Raw genomic sequence first — 13,226 nt, 5'->3', positions numbered from 1 at the left:
CATGGGATTTTCCAGGCAAGAGTACTGGAGTGGGTTGCCGTTTCCTTCTCCAGGGGATGTTCCTGACCCAGGGATTGAACCCAGGTCTCTTGCATTGTAGGCAGACACTTTACCTGAGCCACCAAGGAAGTCATATGATAATAATTAACCTTTATTGAACTCTCGCCCCATGGCAGACAGTGAAGGAGGTGCTTTGAATGGGTTATGTAGTTTAATGTTCACAGTAAATCAGTGAGGAAGATACATCTATGATCCGCAATAAACAAATGAGGAAATTGAAATTTGAGGATGCCACCTACTTAGGGAACGTACAACCAGGACTTGAATCCACCTTGAGAATCACTGTCTTAGACAACTGCACAAAGAATTTTAAAAAGACTGTTTAAATGGTTAATGGAGGTTGCATTTTTAATACTAAAAACACTATCTTGTGGATTTAAAAATTTGTTAATAAACCTGAGGAAATCATACCTTTCTTTCTTTCTTTTTTTTTAAAGAGGAATAATGCAGTGTAAAGCAGCCAGTGTTGATACCCTGTCCTGGGGGTTCACACATTCCAGGAGTAGCTGTGATGGTTGTCAGGAATTTACCATCCTGATGGTGAGCAAGTGGGGACTTTGTGCTCCATCTGCACAAGTCAGAGCACTTGGACACAAGTGCTGGCCACTGCATAAGTCAGAGCACTTAGGACACAAGGAGGCAGGTGAAAGGCCTGGCATTTGACATGCCCTGGAGCCTCCTCGAGATGGACAGACCCTGCTGTAAACACTCCCAGTCTCTTAAAACCCTGGGAACTGGTTCTGCTTAGCTGTTCACTCCCCTGACTCTAGCGTTAAAAGGCTTTGGCTCATACCTTACCTCTTTTCTCACCTAGTGTGAAACCTGCAGCTCTGATCCTCTAGCTTTCTTCCGTTAAAAAGTGGACATAGTAATACATGATGTTTTAGGAGGCTGATGTAAGGGAACGTTCATGAAGAAGAGCAATGTGCCTTCAGTAAAAACTATCCCTTTATTTTCACCCGGAAGCATCTAATATCCACAAATGGTGACCTGGGGAGAGGACAAAGACATGTGTTCTTATCCTTCTAAGATCATTTTCAAAGGAAGTGGGCTATTCTTGACCTCCCAGGGAGAGGGCAAAGATGTGTGTTCTGAACTGGAGGTGGCTGGACTGGAAGTAGTGAGCCTTTGTCCTCTTGTGTGTTGCTTTCTGAGTTACGAAGTAACCAGCCCTGTGTTTCTTAGTCCTGACATATCTTCCCTTTGAGTGCAGCCTCAAAGGGCATCTGAATCTTTTCTAGGACCATCCCAATGCTGTCTCTGCCAAAACCCTTTCTCCTTCAGGGGAGGGGGGGCACCCTCAGCTTAGGGTCCCATGGATGACTCAACCCATTAGTGACTCCAGTCCCACAGGTATTGGGAAATAAAGAAATAGAGAAATCCCCAAGAAGACATTGGGTTGCCTCCTTAGTTTACTGTCCCATCTTTGACATGTAAAATGATTAATGATGTAAATACTTTTGAGGCCATCTGCAGCTTGCAGACCATTTTACCTCCTTGTACATTTGCTGGTTGCTTCTGAATTGCGTTCTGTAGAAAAGCAAGCGGTCGTGACCAGCCTGTTAGGTTAGTGCATCCTTCAGTCTCCCCCTCTTCTGCGAGCCTGAGCGCGTCAGCCCTGCACACGTGAGAAGCCTGGTGAGCTGCTGGTGAGTGGAGGACGCATCGCCTCCAACAACCTGACTTTTCAAGAAGAATCCCAGTAAAAATATTCAGTTCTTGCTTCCTATCTGCCAAGTAATAGAAATGAACTGCTCAGCTGGTGCCTTAAAAATGGTTTGACGGTAAGAAATGTGGTACTTGGGTGGCATGGAGGAGTCATCCTTTCTGAACAATTCATCTTCCCCTGAAACCTAAAAATAGCATCAGGCTTGGAGAGAGGACTGAGGAGTTACACAGAGGCCATTTTCCAGTGCTGCTGTCCTTGTGTAAGCATGTTTTCTGTTAAGCAGTGGCTTCAGTCGGGAAGGCAACACTGTGTGTATGTGTGTGTGTGCATGGGCATTCATGCACTTGATGAAATAACAATCTTGAGGTCAGAGAGTTTCAACTTTGTGTTAAGTAGAAGGGTGTTGTATTCATGCACTGCTTGTCACAGTGATTTACTCTCCCTGTGATGCTCTAACATTTTAACACAAGCACATGTCTGTTATTATTCTCATCCAATGCAAATAAATGTTTTATGTTTTTTAGTGTATACAACTTTGTGATTTATCCTATTGCTGTTCATATAAGGTAGCTCACTGGCACTTTCAAAAAGAAGTAAATCTTGTGTAGCTGTTAGAGGAAGTTTTGAAGATCAGAAACTGTGGCCCAGAAACACTGAAGGACTTGTTAGAAGTCTCCAGCCTCTTCTGGTGGGCATTTGCATGAGTGTAAAAAGTCCTCTTTGATCTCACACCATCCCCTTCCAATACCAAACCATTTCCTTTTCTTCCTTTTGTTATGTGGGGGAAATGAAAGGTCACCATAGGTAAAATATAGGGAAACTATCAAAGTGCTGCTGCTGCTGCCGCCAAGTCGCTTCAGTCGGGTCTGACTCTGTGCGACCCCATAGACGGCAGCCCACCAGTCGCCCCGTCCTTGGGATTCTCCAGGAGAGAACACTAGAGTGGGTTGCCATTTCCTTCTCCAGTGCATGACAGTGAAAAGTGAAAGTGAAGCTGCTCAGTCGTGTCCGACTCTTAGCGACCCCATGGAGGCTCCACCAGGCTCCTCCGTCCATGGGCTTTTCCAGGCAAGAGTACTGGAGTGGGTGCCGTTGCATGAAAGCATTCAATTTACTGCTACAAGTACTACTACTTAAAAGATGCCTTTAGTCTTCTGATCTTAGTTAATTTTATATGTACATTCTAACTCTCAGTAGCAGTTTGACTAACCTATTCTACCTTTACAATTTTGGGTTATGCTTCTGTTTATGAAATGAGAGTACTTAGTTCCATGATATGTAAGATTTCTTCCCACACTGAGTGGTACACTAACCCAATTGAACAGATTTATAAGTTAAGAATTTTTTCTGGCCAAGATGGAGCAATCCCATTCTTCAAGCTCGTGTCTTTTGCAACTGAAGCAAAAGCTCGGAAAGACATGAAAGGCAGAGAAAGGGGACAAATAGCCTTTGACCTTAGGGCTGGCTAGCGACATGGTGGCGAGTTCCCTGGGTTTTTCTGTGTCCGGTATATTGTGGGTATAGCACTGGAGAAGGCTACAGCCTAGAAGCACCAACAGAGGAATACAACCCAAGTCTGTTCCCCAGGCAGAGGACCAGCTCCCAGATGATGAGCAAGCTGCCCCTCCACCCTTCAATTGCAAAGCAAACTGTGCATTCCTTGCCTGGATGCTGTGGATTGGCTCAATAAAGATCTGTCCCACATTTCCCCAGCGGGGTTGTTATCAGCAAACTCAAAGGCTGAGAGAGAGAGTGTTAGTCACTCAGTTGTGTCCAACCCTGAGACCCCATGGACTGTAGCCCACCAGGCTCCTCTGTCCATGGAATCCTCCAGGCAGTAAAACTGAGTTGGGTAGCCATTCCATTCTCCAGAGGATCTTCCTGACCCAGGGATCAAACTCGGGTCTCTCACATTGCAGGCAGATTCTATACCATCTGAGTCACCAGGGAAGCCCCAAACAGGGAGTTAAACCTGCGCGCTGACCCAGGAGCAACCAGGGTGAGGGGCTGATACCTGCTGCTTCAGCAGGACCCGAACATTTGTCCCCATGGAGGAGTGGCAGGACGAAACAGGAGCTGTGAGGTGGGACTGACTGTTGCCCTGCTTCCTACCCCCAGACATTAGCTAACCTTCATCTAAACTGAACAACATTTCTACTGAATCTGTCATAAAAATGCTTCAATGTGAAGTTATATAGCAGATATAGAAATACTCAAAAGAAAACCATAGAACTGAAAAATACAATAAATGAAATAAAAACAACACACTAGATGGGAGGTTGGAGATGACAGAGAATGAAATCAATGAACTGAAAGAGAAATAAATAATTTCTAATAATAATAGTCTAATAATAGAGAAAAATTAGAATTAAAAAAACAGAATTTGGTGATACAAATATTAGAGCTCCAGAAAAAATGAGAAAGCATGTGGGACTGAAAAATTAAAAAAAAAAAAAAAGTCGCTGGAAATTTCACCAAATTTGGCAAAAAGCACATACCTACAGATTCAGGAGGCTTTGTAAATCAGGACCAGATAAACCCAAAGAAATTTTTGCCAAAAAATGTCTTATTCAAACTTCTGGGAAAAAAAATTCTTGAAAGCAGCCAGAGAGAAATGAAACTTTACCGACAGGAATATAGCAATTTGAACGGCAGTGAATTTTTCATTTGAAACCACTGAAGACAGCAGGACATGGCACAACATTTTTCAAGTGCTAAAGGAAATGTCAACTGCTTTAGTTCTATATCCAATAAAAATATCCTGTAGGAATGAAGTGAAGATGCTCTAAAGAAGATATTCTAAAGATCAATTTTAATAAGAAATCTGTCCCCAGGAGACCTAACCACAAAAAATACCTAAAAGACGTTCTCTACACAAAGAAGAAATGGAAGCAGAAGGAGCCTGATGCATCAGAAAAATAGAATAATGGATGGAGTAAATTAATGACAAATGTAACAGACTTTCCTTCTTGAGGTTTTAAAACTGTGTTTGAAGATTGAAGCAAATCTATAACATCATCTGATCTGGTGTTCAATGAATGTAGAGGAAATTCTTTAGATATTTCTATTTTAGAAGGGGAAGAGCAAAAGGACCTGAATAGATGTTTACACTTGCTCAAAAATGCTGAAATACTGATGTATGTTATTGGGTTGGCCAGAAACTTCATTCAGTGTCTTCCATGTGATGGCTCTAGTAGCGCTTAGTTGTCTTTGACTTCATTCAAAACAATTTTGTTAGATTGTATTGTGACAGCTATCATTTCAATGTGCATTTAAAAAAAGCCATCAATATTGGTGAATTTTGTGTAGCCATTTTAATATTAAAGATAGCAGAAAAAGCAACATTTTCCACGTATTATGCTTTATTATCTCAAGAAAAGTAAAAATACAACTGAAATGCAAAAAAAAAGATTTGTGCAGTGTATAAAGAAGGTGCTGTGACTGACTGAATGTGCCAAAAGCGGTGTGCAAAGCTTTTGCTGGGGATTTCTTGCGGGATGATGCTCCAAAGTCAGGTAGACCAGATGACGTTGATGGTGATCAAATAGAGACATCGAAAGTGAAAGTGTTAGTTGCTCAGTCATGTCTAACTCTTTGGGGCCCTGTGGACTGTAGCCCACCAGGCTCCTCTGTCCATGGAATTCTCCAGGCAAGAATACTGGAGTGGGTAGCAATTCCCTTCTCCAGGGAGGGAATTCCATTCTTCCTGACCCTGGCATCAAACCTGGGTCTCCTGCATTACAGGCAGATTCTTTACCATCTCAACTACCAGGAAATCCCCAGTAGAGACATTAACTGAGAACAGTTCACTGTATACCATGTGGGAGATAGCTGATATACTCAAAATATCCAAATCCAGCCTTGAAAATCACTTGCACCAGCGTGGTTGTGTTAATCTCTTTGAGGTTTTGGTTCCACATAAATTAAGCAAAAAATATCTTCTTGACTTTATTTTTCCACACACAATTCTCTACAGACATGTAACAAAAATGCTCCATTTTAAAAATAGATGATGATGGGCAATGAAAAGTATATACTGTACAATAATGTGGAATGGAAGAGATCATAGGGCAAGTGAAATGAACCGCCACACCAACCACACCAAAGACTGATCTTCATCCAAAAAGATGATTTTGTGTGTGTGGTGGAACTGGAAAGCAGTCCTCTACTATGAACTCCTTCTGGAAAAACCAGTTAATTCTAAAAAGTACAGCAATAAAAGGCAGCACTCAACGAAAAGTGTCTGGAAATAATCAACAGAAAATGCGTAATCTTCCATCAGGATAACACAAAACTGCATGTTTCCTTGTTGACCAGGCAAAAACTGTTACAGCTTGGCTGGGAAGTTCTGATTCATCTGGTGTACTCACCAGGCATTGCACTTTCGGGTTTCCATTTATTTCTGTCTTTACAAAATTTTCTTAATGAAAAATAAAATCAATTCCCTGGAAGACTGTAAAAAGTACCTGGAACAGTACTGAAAAAGATAAAAAGTGCTGAAAAAGATAAAAAGTTTTGAGAAGATGGAATTATAAAGTTACTTGAAAATAGCAGAAGGTAGTGGAACAAACAGTGAATATATTGTTCAGTAAAGTTCTTGGTAAAGATGAAAGCAGTGTGTTTTACTGTTACTTAAAGAACCTAAGGACTTTTTGGCCACCGCAAATACTTACATACATGAAAAATTCTAAAGTAAGAACGGAATTGCTAATACTGAGAAAAATGATCAAAACATGATAGATAAATCAAAGTAGACTTCTAAAACATAAGACATAAGATGGAAGAAAAGGAAAATAGGAATAAAGAACAGAACAAAAAAATGGAAGACAAGAAATAAATGGACAGACTTTGCCTATCAATATTTATCTGAAATATGAAAAGCCTAAACATAAGACAAGGATTGTCCAAGTGGATTAAAAACGTAATCAAATATGGTATATACTTTCTACAAGAAGTTCCCATTGGACACAACTGCATAGGTAGGTTGAAAGTAAAATGGAAGGAAAAAAGTATCATGCAATGGGTGAGGGAGAGGAATAAATTGGGAATGTGGAATTGAGAAAATCACACTACTATATATAAGATACGTAACTAATAAAGACATACTTTACAGACAGGGAACTCTTCTCAATACTCTGTAATGATCTATATGGGAAACGAGTCTAAAAAACAGTGTATATATGTATATGTATAACTGATACACTTTGCTGTGTAGCAGAAATTAAAAATACTTAGAATGAGCTATAGTCTAGTCAGGAGTATACTCTAATATCCTCTAGGAGGAGGAGAGGGGGATGACAGAGGACGAGATGATTGTATGGCATCACTGACTCAATGGACATGAGTTTGAGCAAGCTCCGGGAGATGGTGATGGACAGGGAAGCCTGGTGTGCTGTTCCATGGGGTTGCAAAGAGTCAGATATGACTGAACGACTGAATTGAGCTGATACTTTAGTAAAAATTTTAAAAATTCACAAAACTGTTTTATATATATATATATATATATATATATATATATATGCATTAATTTTATTAATTCTTAATGATACACGTTTATTTTTATAGATTTATGTTTACAGTGCTTCAGCACTCTGACATGTGTGACTTTTGCCACCTCGTGGACTGTAGGCTCCTTTGTCCATAGGATTCTCCAGGCAAGAATCCTGGAGTGGGATGCCATTTCCTCCTCCAGTGGATCTTTCCGACCCAGGGATTGAACCTGCATCTCCTGCATTAGCAGGCAGATTCTTTGTCACTAGTGCCACCTGGGAAGCCCATCAGCTTGTTTACCATTTACTTACTCTAAAGTCTATTTTTCTTCCAGTTTTATTGAGATATAGTTGATATATAGCTATATATATGTGGGTGTGTATATATATATATGGTGTATAACAATGATTTGACTTACATGCAGCATGGGATGATTACCACTAATTTTAGTGAATATTCCATCATCTCATATAGATACAAAATAAAAGAAAAATATTATTTTCCTTCTGATGAGAACTCTTCAGATTTTACTCTCTTAACAACTTCCATTTATAACATAGAACAAACAAATAGGAGCTAATCAAACTTACAGGGTTTCACACAGCAAAAGAAACCGTAAACAGAATTAAAAGACAATCTTTGGACTGGCAGAAAATGTATGCAAATGATGCGACTGAGAAGAGCTTAATTTCCAAAATATAAAACAGCTCATATTACTCAATAACAACAAAAATAAACAACCCAACTGAAAAATGGGAAGAAGATATAAATAGACATCTTTTCAAATAAGAAATGCAGATGGCCAGTTGACACATGAAAAGGTGCTCAACATTACTAATTATTAGAGAAATAAAAATCAAAACTAAGGTACTACCTCACACTGGTCAGTATGGCTATGATTAAAAAGTCTACAAATAACAAATGCTGGAGACAGTGTGGAGAAAAGGACGCCCTCCTACATTGCTGATGGGATTGTAACTTGTTTCAGCCACTCTGGAAAACTCTGGAGGTTCCTCAGAAAACCATTAATAAAAATAGAATTACCATATGATCCATCAATCCACTCTGGGCATATATCCAGATAAAACTATAATTGAAAAAGAATACATACACCCCTGTTGTGAGTAGTTCATAGCAGCACTATTCACAATAGTTAATCATGGAAATAACATAAATGTTCATTGACAGATGAATGGATAAAGAAGTGGTACATATATACAATGGAATACTACTTACTCTTTAAAAAGAGCAAAATGTTGCTGCTGTTTGCAGCAACATGGATGAAACTAGAGATTATCATACTAAGTTAAGTAAGTCAAAAAGAGAAAGACAAATATCATATGGTATCACTTATATGTGGAATTTAAAATATGATACAAATGAACCTATCTGAAACAGAAACAATCATATGTATATATATTATCTTCTTTATCTTTGTTATTATGAAATATGCTACAAAAAACATGGTCGTATATATTTTTATACAAGTCTTTAAGTCTTTTGTGTTCTTTGGAAAATACACAAGAGTGGAATTATGGGGACTTATGGTAGTTCTCTGCTTTTTAATATGCTATCTAGGTTGGTCATAACTTTCCTTCCAAGCAGTAAGCATCTTTTTTTCATGGCTGCAGTCACCATCTGCAGTGATTTTGGAGCCCAGAAAAATAAAGTCTGACACTTTTTCCACTGATATCCCATCTATTTCCCATGAAATGATGGGACCAGATGCCATGATCTTAGTTTTCTGAATGTTGAACTTTAAGCCAACTTTTTCACCTTCTTCTTTCACTTTCATCAAGAGGCTTTTTAGTTCCTCTTCACTTTCTGCCATAAGGGTGGTGTCATCTGTATATCTGAGGTTATTGATATTTCTCCCAGCAATCTTGATTCCAGTTTGTGTTTCTTCCAACCCAGCGTTTCTCATAATGTACTCTGCATATAAGTTAAATAAGCAGGCATATTAAAAAGCAGAGACATTACTTTGCCAACAAAGGTCTGTCTGGTCAAGGCTATGGTTTTTCCAGTGGTCATGTATGGATGTGAGAGTTGGACTGTGAAGAAAGCTGAGTGCTGAAGAATTAATGCTTTTGAACTGTGGTGTTGGAGAAGACTCTTGAGTGGCCCTTGGACTGCAAGGAGATCCAACCAGTCCATCCTGAAGGAGATCAGTCCTGGGTGTTCATTGGAAGGACTGATGCTGAAGCTGAAACTCCAATACTTTGGCCACCTCATGCGAAGAGTTGACTCATTGGAAAAGACCCTGATGCTGGGAGGGATTGGGGGCAGGAGGAGAAGGGGACAACAGAGGTTGAGATGGCTGGATGGCATCACTGACTCGATGGACATGGGTTTGACTAAAGTCTGGGAGTTGGTGATGGACAGGGAGGCCTGGTGTGCTGCGATTCATGGGGTCGCAAAGAGTCAGGTACGGCTGAGCGACTGAACTGAAATGAACTGATGGTAGTTCTGTTTCTAACTTTTTGAGGAACCTCGATACTATTTTCCACAGTGGCTGCACCAATGTATATTCTTACCAGTAGTGTACAGAGTTTCCCCTGTATTCACATCCTCTTCAACAATTTTTATTTGTAGTCTTTCAGTAATAGCCATTCTGATAGATATGATTGATGTCTCACTGTGCTTTTGATTTCCATTTCCCTAATGATTAATGATGCTGAGCATCTTTTCCTATGTCTGTTGACCCTCTGTATGTCCTCTTTGAAAATAATATGTCTCCTAAGATCCCCTGTCCATTTTATAATTGATCTGTTTCTTTTTTTGATAGTGAGTCACATGAGTTATTTATATATTTTGGATTTCAACCCCTTAGATGTATCATTTACAAATATCTTACCTCATTTAGTAGCCTGCCTTTTTGTTTCATTAATAGTTTCTGTTGCTGTCCAAAAACTTTTTAGTTTGACATAGTCCCATTTTTTTTTTTTTTTTTGCTTTTGTTTCCCTTCCCTGATGGGAAGGATAACTATATATATATATATATATATATATATATAGTTATATTGTTTCCTATATAACTATATATATGTATATATAGTTATATTGTTATATATATATATACTTATATTGTTTCCTATATAACTATATATATATATAGTTATATTGTTTTATATATATATATAGTTATATTGTTTCCCTTCTCTGATAGGAAGAATAACCAAAAAAATATATAAAGATTGATATCAGAGCATAATGTCTATATTTTGTTCTAGGAGTTTTATGGTTTCAGATGTTACATTTGTGTCTTTAATCCATTTTGAGTTTATTTTCGTATATGCTATGAGAAAATGTTCTAATTTCTTTCTTTATCCAGTTTTCTAAGCACCATTTGTTGAAAAAACAACTTTTGCCCGTTGTTTATTACCGCGTTTTTGTAGATTAATTGCCCATGTAAGTTCATTTCTAAGTTGTTTATTCTGTTCCATTAATACCTATGTCTGTTTTTGTGCCAGTACCATACTGTTTGATGACTATAACTTTGTAGTCATAATACCTCCAGCTTTATTATGTTTTCTCAATGGGAGAAAAAAGCTATTTGAGTGTTTGTGTTCTTAGTAAAATTTTAGAATTTTTTGTTCTATATCTCTGAAAAATGTCACTTGTATTTTGATATGGATTGCGTTGAATCTGTAGATTGCCTTGGGGAGTGTGGTCATTTTAACTGTTAATTTTTCTAATCCATGAACACTGTGTATTTTTCCATTTGCTTGTGTTTTCAGTTTTTCTTAATCAGTGTGTTATAGTTTTCTGAGGACAGGTGTTTTGCTTCCTTTAGTTAGATTTATTCTGTGTATTTTGTTCTTTTTGATGCAGTTGTAAAAGGAATTATTGTCTTAATCTCTCTCTCTGATAGTTCCTTGTTAGTGTATGAAAACGCAACTGATTTCTGTATTGTCTATTTTGTATCCTACAACTTCAGTGAATTCATTTTTGGTCAAATTCATTTTTGGTGTCTTTTTTGTTGTTCAGTTGCTCAGATGTGTCCGACTCTTTGCGACCCCATGGACTGCAGCACTCCAGGCTTCCCTGTCCTTCACCATCTCCCAGAGCTTGCTCAAACTCCTCTCCACTGAGTCGGTGATGCCATGCAACCATCTCATCCTATGTTATCCCCTTCTCCTCCTGCCTCCTATCTTTCCCAACATAAGGGTCTTTTCTAATGAGTCAGCTCTTCACATCAGGCCAAAGTACTGGAGCTTCAGCTTCAGCATCAGTCCTTCCAGTGAGTACTCAGGGTTGATTTTCTTTAGGATTGACTGGTTTGATCTCCTTGCAGTCCAAGGGACTCTCAAGACTCTTCTCCAACACCACAGTTCAAAAGCATCAGTTCTTTGGTGCTCAGCCTTCTTTGTGGTCCAAGTCTCACATCCATACATGACTACTGGAAAAACTAGCTTTGACTATATTCTGCTCAGTTCAGTTGCTCCATTGTGTCCGACTCTTTGCAACCCCATGGACTGCAGCACCCCAGGCTTCCATATCCACCACCAACTCCTGGAGCTGGCTCAAACTCATGTCCATCAAATCGGTGATGCCACCCAAGCATCTCATCCTCTGTTATCCCCTTCTGCTGTCTTCAGTCTTTCCCAGCATCAGGGTCTTTTCCAATGAGGAAGTTCTTCCCCTCAGATGGCCAAATATTGGAGCTTCAGTTAGAGCATCAGGTGTTTTATTTCTTTTTCTTGTCTGATTGATGAGGCTTCACCAGACCTGCATGGTCTGGACATGTCTGTATGTGCCGTGTGGGCCCTTCTTCTGTGGTGTGCTGACTACTGGAAGTGCCAAGTCCAGCCCTGTGGGGAGGCTGTTAGCCACTATTGGGTGGTGCTGGGTCCCAGGGCTGCTTTGCTGTGGAGACCTGGGATAGCCTGGACATGCTGCCAACCCACCAGTGGGTGAGGCTGGGTTCCCATGAAGCTAGTTTCTTGAATGGGAGGGTGGGGTTCTGGGACTTGGGCCAACCACCTGGTAGGTTGAGTTCGTCCTGGTCATAATAGTCCAAAAGGAGGACTCCAAAATGGCACTTGCCAGCACCAATGTTCTAGTGGTAGAGCAAACTCCCCAGCGTCTGTGTCCCCAGGGGTAGTCACAGGTACTTCCTGCCTCTCTGGGAGGCCAAGATCAGCAAATAGGTTTGACCCAGGCTTCTGTCACTGCCTCAGTACTTTTACTGTCTCAGTACTAGGTGTTGGAGCATGTGAGATTTTGTGTGCATCCTTTAAGATTGTTGTCTCTATTTCCTAAATCTCTCCAGCTCTCCTACTTGCAAGCACCACTGGCCTTCAAACAAGTGGTTCTGTGAACTTGTCTTCCTGGTGCAGGATCCCTGGAATGGGCAGCCAAATGTGGGACTCAGACCCTTTGATTGTTGGGATGAACCTCAGTTGTAGTAATCAGCACAACCTCCTGGTTGTGGGTTGCCTTCTAAGGAGAGTGGATCCTGGCTGTACAATGTCTGTGTCCCTCTTGCCTGTATTGTTGTGGTTCCTTTTTTATATCTTTAGTTGGAGAAAATCTCTTCTTCCAGTCTTTAGGTTGTTCTCATTGGTAGTTACTCTGTAAATGGTTATAATTTTGGTGTGCCCATGGGAAAAGGTGAGCGCCTCTGACTAGGCTGCTCCCCTATGCAAGTTTAGTTCAGTTCAGTTCAGTCGCTCAGTTGTGTCCAACTCTTTGCGACCCCTTCTGTCAGGGGTCAGACAGAAGGGCCTTTCTGTCCATCACCAACCCCCAGAGTCTACCCAAGCACATGTCCATCGAGTCGGTGATGCCATCCAGCCATCTCATCCTCTGTTGTCCCCTTCTCCTGCCCCCAATCCTTCCCAGTATTAGGGAAGGATTTTCCAATAAGTCAACTCTTTGCATGCGGTGGCCAAAGTATTGGAGTTTCAGCTTCAACATCAGTCCTTCCAATGAACACCAAGAACTGATCTCCTTTAGGATGGACTGGTTGGATCTCCTTGCAGTCCAAGGGACTCTTAAGAGTCGT

The 13,226-nt window shown here is 40.2% G+C and overlaps 1 protein-coding gene across 2 annotated transcripts in view; it reads left to right on the top strand.

The window, feature by feature from the left end:
* Nucleotides 1-13,226, top strand: part of GABRB3 (gamma-aminobutyric acid type A receptor subunit beta3) — a 279,655-nt gene that overhangs the window by 102,580 nt on the left and 163,849 nt on the right. The window lies entirely within an intron of this gene.

This window comes from Odocoileus virginianus, chromosome 16 (assembly GCF_023699985.2).
Source record: "Odocoileus virginianus isolate 20LAN1187 ecotype Illinois chromosome 16, Ovbor_1.2, whole genome shotgun sequence".
NCBI lineage: Eukaryota > Metazoa > Chordata > Mammalia > Artiodactyla > Cervidae > Odocoileus > Odocoileus virginianus.
Note: the sequence above shows the minus strand (reverse complement) of the source record. Positions and strands in the feature narration are given on the sequence as shown.